Genomic DNA, 7,202 nt, shown 5'->3' on the forward strand with positions numbered 1-7,202 from the left:
GCGCCCGGCTGCCCCCCCCGTTGAGGAGGGGCCCGGCAGCACGGCCGCGGGTCGGCCAGACGAGGAGCGAGAGAGAAAGGAACGCCGGCGGGCGGGGAGGGGGAGCGAACCGGCAGAACGAGGACCGTCGACGGCAGGGCCGGCCGCAGCGGCACCCCCCGCGGGAGACGCCTCACAAGGGACCGGGAGGCCGCTCGGGCGGCGACCGGGCACGCGAGCCAAGCCGGCGGGAATCACACTGCACCCAACCCGGAGCAGTCCCGCCACGCCCGCGGCACCGAGCCGACCCGAAACCAACGGACAACCCCCGGGAGCCCGAGGAGACGCCAGCCGACGCGAGAGAGAACCGAGGCAGACGCCGACGCCAACCGACGAAGACCCCCGCGTGGCAGCGGGTCCCAACGTCCGACGACGCGCCGGACGCGGCCGACCGCCGGTTCCCCCAAACAAGAAGTCCGCCCCCGAGAGCGAGGCCAACCCCGCGGTTCACGGACCCTCGAGAGCCCCGCGGAGGGGGAAGGGGGGGTAGGACGGCTCCCGCGATCTCCACCGGCCGTGGGAACGCTGCCGTGGAAGGGGGGGACGAGGCGGCAACCGCAGACGCCCGAGAGCACGCGGCACGCACCACACGCGACACGACCTCGCCGCGAGAGTGGCCGGGACGTGGACGCGCGTGGGAGGGACGCACACGCGACGGAGGGCACGGGGGAAACGGAGGCGGGTGGGACCGGGAGCCCAGCGCCGCCCTTCCAAACCCACCCGTCCCGCGACGACCCCTCGCGGTGAGAGGGGGTACCGCGCACGCGGGCGTGTGCACGGCCCTTCCCCGCCACCTGCCACCAGAAACCCAATCTCCCCCACAAGCTCCGCACAGCGGCAGGTCGACAGAGCCCCGTCCCGCGTGATCCCTCCTCGTACTCGGAGCGGGGAGGCGCGGGTCGCGGTAGGCGAGAGAGCAAACGCTGCGCGCAGAAGGCTGAGGTCAGGGCGGGCAGCCGAGGGGACCATCCGGGAGAAGCCCCTCGGAGATCGTAAAGCCCTTTCCGAAGATAGCTAGAGAAGGCAAATTCCTCACTGAGGGCGGGACGAACCCAACACCGACGAGCAGCCAAGGGCTCCGTGCACGCAACGGGAAACGAGCAACAGGCGCGGGACAGAACGGGAAGGACCACGCGCCAGCTGGTGGGGGGTCTGCGGTATCGGCAAAGGTCTCTTTCTCCGGGGTCTTCTTGAGCATTCGCGGACCGGGGGGACCTGCGACAGGTCCCCGCCGAGGGCCAGGCCTCTTCAAGGCGCACACAAAGGAGGAGCCTTGACTTGAGGGAGTCCGGTCTTTAAAAAGGGCCAGCCGCGATCGCTCAGCACCACCCTAACCGCGCAGGGCCCGCGGGTGAAGGCACCAAAAACATAGGCACGGGGTGGGCGCTCACCCAACGGAAGGAGCCTTTTAACCGCACACTCAACTCCTCGACCCCCCCCCTTTTCTGTCACCGTGCAGAAAGCCGGCAACTAGGACAAGGGAAAGCGTAAAGGCACAAGCACCATGGAGCACAGGAGGCACGCCGGGGAGCGGGAAGCGCCACCGCCAACTCAGAAGCGGGCACCTTGGTGGTCAAAGCCCGGAACGCTCCAGGAGCACCGCAAGGCTCACACAAAGCAGGGCGCGTGCACACACCATTCGGGAAGGGTATGCACCGCAGCGGGTCTACCACCTTCCCCCGGCACGGGGGAAGAGGGCCGCGAAGCAGTGAACGGCGTGGGGGCAAGCGCCCCCGACACGTCCACAGGGACACCGCGAACCACAGCAACAAGTGTGCGCGGGTCAGCGCTCGTGCCGGACAGCCGCACCCCTGACTTCCACACACCACCCTGCAAAGGAATGGGGAGGAGAGACGAGGGGCCCGCTGGCAGAACGAGAAGAGCGGTCGCCATTCGCGCTGAATGACCATTCGCCATGAATGTCCGTCCCTCGCCTGGCGCGGCTTAGGCCCCGGCCCGAAGAGAACGCGGCAGCACCACATCGATCCAACGGGAGCGAGACACGCCATGCATCGGGAACAACGGGCGTGAGAGCTTTCTAACACGCACTGGACGGGAATACGAGCGAGAAGAGCGAGAGAGAGCACGGGAAGAAGTCGCTAACACTGCCACACACACACAAAAAAAAAAAAATTTACCCTTCTCGAGGGCGAGAAAAAAAAGGAAGCGTTGCACTCGGGAGGCACGTGGCGTGGAAGAACGGGACTCAACGGGCAGCGGAGGTTCGGGAACTCCTTCAAAAAAAATAAAAATAAAAAAAAAATAAAAATAAAAAAATAAAATCCCCTTCGAAGGAGAAAAGGTGCAACTCGGGAGGCACACAGCAGGAAAGAAAGGGACACACCACCAAGCAGCGGAGGTTCGGGAACTCCTTCCAAAAAACAAAAAAAAAAAAAACAAAAAAAAAAACAAATAAAAAAACCGGTCGGCCGCAGAGGAGCACGCCAGGGGGTCACTAGCACCAAACGGGAAAACCCTTCCAGTCGCACTCGGCACCAACGACTCCTACCGGTAACGGACGACAACCACCACGGGGAAATCGGGAACGCCTGACACGCGGGACGGTTGTCATAAAGCTGCCCCAGAGAGCACAGGCAAGCAAGCACGGGAAAGCAGGAAGCGCGTACTCATGGGGGGGACGCTAAGCTTCAAGCATCGAAGAGGCCCATGCGCAGAAGAAAAGAGCTAGGGCTGGACAAGCAAACAGCCTTGGTGCAAGCCTCTTCCAACGTCCTTTAATGACAAAAAGAGTCAAAAGGACAGCGTGTCAGCATATATCTCCAGGTACAATAAGGACAGATAGCAAAGATGAAAAGTGTAAAAGACACAGGGATAAACATGACAGGCCACACGGAACGTCTGGAAGTCATGTTCGGTGACGTGTCCCCAAGAGGTCCCCATGTAGAAAGAGAACCGGACCGCAAAGGAACAACTGGTCGACCTTAGAACCCTGAGTGCTCACAGACCGAGGAGGCCATGGTAGATAGCCTGGAACACAGCTTCCCCTCGGCCTCAGAAGTCCATGCTCCCGCTGGCAGGGACCGGGGAGGATCCTGGAAAAAATAAAGTCTCGGAGGCGCCCCCTAGCCGGGACACCTCGGCTCGGAGGCCGGGGACACAGCACCCTCTCGGCCTCAGAGGTCCAGGCTCCCGCTATCAGGGACCGAAGGGACTCCTGGAAAAGAAAAAAAAAAAAATCCGTGGCGCCACCTAGCCGGGCCACCTCGGCTCGGAGGCCGGGGACACAGCACCCTCTCGGCCTCAGAGGTCCAGGCTCCCGCTATCAGGGACCGAAGGGACTCCTGGAAAAGAAAAAAAAAAAAAAAAACTCCGTGGCGCCCCCTAGCCGGGCCACCTCGGCTCGGAGGCCGGGGACACAGCACCCTCTCGGCCTCAGAGGTCCAGGCTCCCGCTATCAGGGACCGAAGGGACTCCTGGAAAAGAAAAAAAAAAAAAAAAACTCCGTGGCGCCCCCTAGCCGGGCCACCTCGGCTCGGAGGCCGGGGACACAGCACCCTCTCGGCCTCAGAGGTCCAGGCTCCCGCTATCAGGGACCGAAGGGACTCCTGGAAAAGAAAAAAAAAAAATCCGTGGCGCCACCTAGCCGGGCCACCTCGGCTCGGAGGCCGGGGACACAGCACCCTCTCGGCCTCAGAGGTCCAGGCTCCCGCTATCAGGGACCGAAGGGACTCCTGGAAAAGAAAAAAAAAAAAAAAAAAACTCCGTGGCGCCCCCTAGCCGGGCCACCTCGGCTCGGAGGCCGGGGACACAGCACCCTCTCGGCCTCAGAGGTCCAGGCTCCCGCTATCAGGGACCGAAGGGACTCCTGGAAAAGAAAAAAAAAAAAAAAAACTCCGTGGCGCCCCCTAGCCGGGCCACCTCGGCTCGGAGGCCGGGGACACAGCACCCTCTCGGCCTCAGAGGTCCAGGCTCCCGCTATCAGGGACCGAAGGGACTCCTGGAAAAGAAAAAAAAAAAAAAAAAAACTCCGTGGCGCCCCCTAGCCGGGCCACCTCGGCTCGGAGGCCGGGGACACAGCACCCTCTCGGCCTCAGAGGTCCAGGCTCCCGCTATCAGGGACCGAAGGGACTCCTGGAAAAGAAAAAAAAAAAAAAAAAACTCCGTGGCGCCCCCTAGCCGGGCCACCTCGGCTCGGAGGCCGGGGACACAGCACCCTCTCGGCCTCAGAGGTCCAGGCTCCCGCTATCAGGGACCGAAGGGACTCCTGGAAAAGAAAAAAAAAAAAAAAACTCCGTGGCGCCCCCTAGCCGGGCCACCTCGGCTCGGAGGCCGGGGACACAGCACCCTCTCGGCCTCAGAGGTCCAGGCTCCCGCTATCAGGGACCGAAGGGACTCCTGGAAAAGAAAAAAAAAACTCCGTGGCGCCCCCTAGCCGGGCCACCTCGGCTCGGAGGCCGGGGACACAGCACCCTCTCGGCCTCAAAAGTGTCTATGGTCCCGCTGGCTGGGACCGAAGGGACTCCTGGAAAAGAAAAAAAAAAAAAAAAACTCCGTGGCGCCCCCTAGCCGGGCCACCTCGGCTCGGAGGCCGGGGACACAGCACCCTCTCGGCCTCAAAAGTGTCTATGGTCCCGCTGGCTGGGACCGGAGAGGAGGGAAGAAATAAAAAAAATAAAATAAAATAAAATAAAAAATTTAAAAAAAAAAATTGGAAAAAAAAAAAAAATCCGGGACGGGGCCCAAGCCTTCTGGTCGACCTCATCCAGCTGCCACCAACCCCTCCTTGTGTCCCAATAGGTCGTACAGCCACCCTCCTCCCCTGAAGTTCTCCAGGTACAACCTCCTAGCTAGAGATGGTCCCCAGACAGGACGGCGTCTCCGTCGCGCACCCGCCTGCTTGCCTGTCACCCTCTCACCCTGGCCGGCTCACCACAGGCACTTCCCCGTCCTTTGTCACCAACCGGGGGACAGGAGCGTTGCGGAAACTTGTCGCCACTAGGTGTCGCCCGACAGCGATCTCGATCAAGCAAACCAATACAGACTGTCACGCGCCGCCGCCGCCACACACACTCATTCCGTCTCTCCAGAGTGACCTCCCTAGCTCAGGGGGACACTCACCCACGCACAACGGGGCAGGTACCCACCACTTCTCCCGAATGGCACAAACGGTCCCGGTTGTCCCGCCGGAACACAGTGAACGCGGGATGGACTCGGGGCCAACCCCCTCAGGCACCCAGAAAAGGAAAGTAGGACGGAGCGGTGAAAACAGGCCACCTCTAAGTGAAAGGACATGCACTCTCGAATCGGTTAACAATTAGCAAGGAACAGGCACAGTTAGGAAAAGGGAGCGTCCAAACTCCGGCGTGAGGGGAGGGTGGCGGCGACCTCAGTTCCACACCATTTTTAAATGGCTCACTCATTTTTAAAACCCTCCACCGATCCCGATGGGGGGGAGGGGGGGGTTGTTGTTGTTCTCTGTTCCTCGCTGCCACCGCCAGCCGGCACTCACCAAACCACACACCTGCCACCCTCTTTGGAAGACTAAACACAGAGAGTAAATTAAAAGAATGGTGGAATGATGGTGGAATGGTTAAAATTCCCGTGATTTGTTTTCACTCTGATCAAAACATACTTATTTTGTGCATTTGCATTCCCTTGTTCACACGTGCCTCTGTGTGTGTGGTGGGGGGAGGGAGGGAGGGAGGGAGGGAGGGAGGGAGAAAGAGAGAGAGAGAGAGAGAGAGAGAGAGAGAGAGAGAGAGAGAGAGAGAGCCAATTTAAAAAATAAAAACATGGTTAAATACAGCCACTTTGGGAAGATTGCTAGAGAGAATGCAGTCCAGAGTATGGAGGCCAGAGCTCTGGACGCTCTAGACCACAGGTCTCCCATCTCCCATATACCAGGCACCCAGCACCACCATCCCTACTTTGTTTGTTTGTGCGTTTGTTTGCTTGCTTGTTACATTAGTTTCATCCCAAGTTAATAATTATATATTTTTTTTCTATGCACGTATTTAGTTGTGGCAGGGGAACTCCTTCTTTAGGACAGGCAGACTTAGCTAGTTAGTTAGCCAGTCAAAAGTACGTAAAAAATTTATATCAACATAAATATCATTCACTAAGAAATCCTATCTGAAGAAAAAGAAAGAAAGGAAGAAAGAAGGAAGGGAGGGAGGGAGGGAGGGAGAGGGAGAGAGAGAGAGAGAGAGAGAAAGAAAGAGGAAAACTGGCAGACTTAGTTTTAGTGTTTTTGTTATTGTTTATTCAAGATATTGTTTCAGGGCTGGAGAGACGGCTCAGCGGTGAAGAGCACTGACTGCTCTTCCAGAGATCCTTAGTTCAAATCCCAGCAACCACATGGTGGCTCACAACCATCTGTAATGGAATCCTCTCCTTGTGTGTTGAAGACAGTGACAGTGTGCTCATAAAATAAATAAACAATAAAAAATATGTTTGAAGATTAAAGAAAAAACTCTCTCTCTCTCTCTCTCTCTCTCTCTCTCTCTCTCACACACACACACACACAAATAAACTCTGTAATAAAAATCAATGTGACTTCATGATCAAACTTCTATAGTCAATAGGACTAGAGAGAACACATGTCTGTAAAATAAAAGCAGAACCTTTTCTGCTTTGTTTTGTTTTGCCTCAAGGTACGTTTCTTTTGGTATAGCCCAGGCAGTCATGGAACTTGCTCCGTAGACTTATCTAGCCTCAAGCTCACAGAGGTCCACTCTGCCTGCCTCGGCCACCCACACAGCTCTCTCTGCTGACTATATGTCTGCATGCCAGAAGAGGGCACCAGAACCTAGGAGGACACACCACATGGCTCCTGAGAATCCAGGTTTTGACTTTAAAAAAAAAAAAAAAAAAAAAAATTCTGACAGCATAGAGGGTAGATATCTGCCTGCCAGGCTCTTCTAGTGCTGTTTAAGGTGGGGTAATAGCCATGTGAAGGAGACAAGGGGAGAGGAAAAATCGATTGGATGAGTAGTGCTGCTGAGATTAAGGAACACACACACACACACACACACACACACACAGAGAGAGAGAGAGAGAGAGAGAGAGACAGAGACAGAGACAGAGACAGAGACAGAGACAGACAGAGACAGACAGAGACAGTAAGACAAAGAGACAGAGAGAGAGAGATGACAGAGGGACACACCGAGGGAAAGACATCAGGACCAGCTGAATTTCTCAAG

General features: G+C 57.3%; 1 long non-coding RNA gene across 2 annotated transcripts in view; it reads right to left on the reverse strand.

The window, feature by feature from the left end:
- The window catches only part of LOC147997665 (uncharacterized), an 18,757-nt gene extending 13,314 nt beyond the window's left edge, over nt 1-5,443 (reverse strand). The window contains exon 1 of one of the 2 annotated variants that reach the window (XR_015647629.1): nt 5,145-5,443. This is a non-coding gene — a long non-coding RNA (uncharacterized LOC147997665). Of the gene's footprint in view, nt 1-5,118 lie in introns of both variants that reach the window. The other variant, XR_015647630.1, reaches the window with a different exon arrangement.
- Between the last annotated feature and the right edge of the window lie 1,759 nt (nt 5,444-7,202).

The sequence above is a fragment of the Rattus norvegicus genome, unplaced genomic scaffold (genome assembly GCF_021556685.1).
Source record: "Rattus norvegicus strain SHRSP/BbbUtx unplaced genomic scaffold, alternate assembly SHRSP_T2T unassigned-0000081, whole genome shotgun sequence".
Taxonomy (NCBI): domain Eukaryota; kingdom Metazoa; phylum Chordata; class Mammalia; order Rodentia; family Muridae; genus Rattus; species Rattus norvegicus.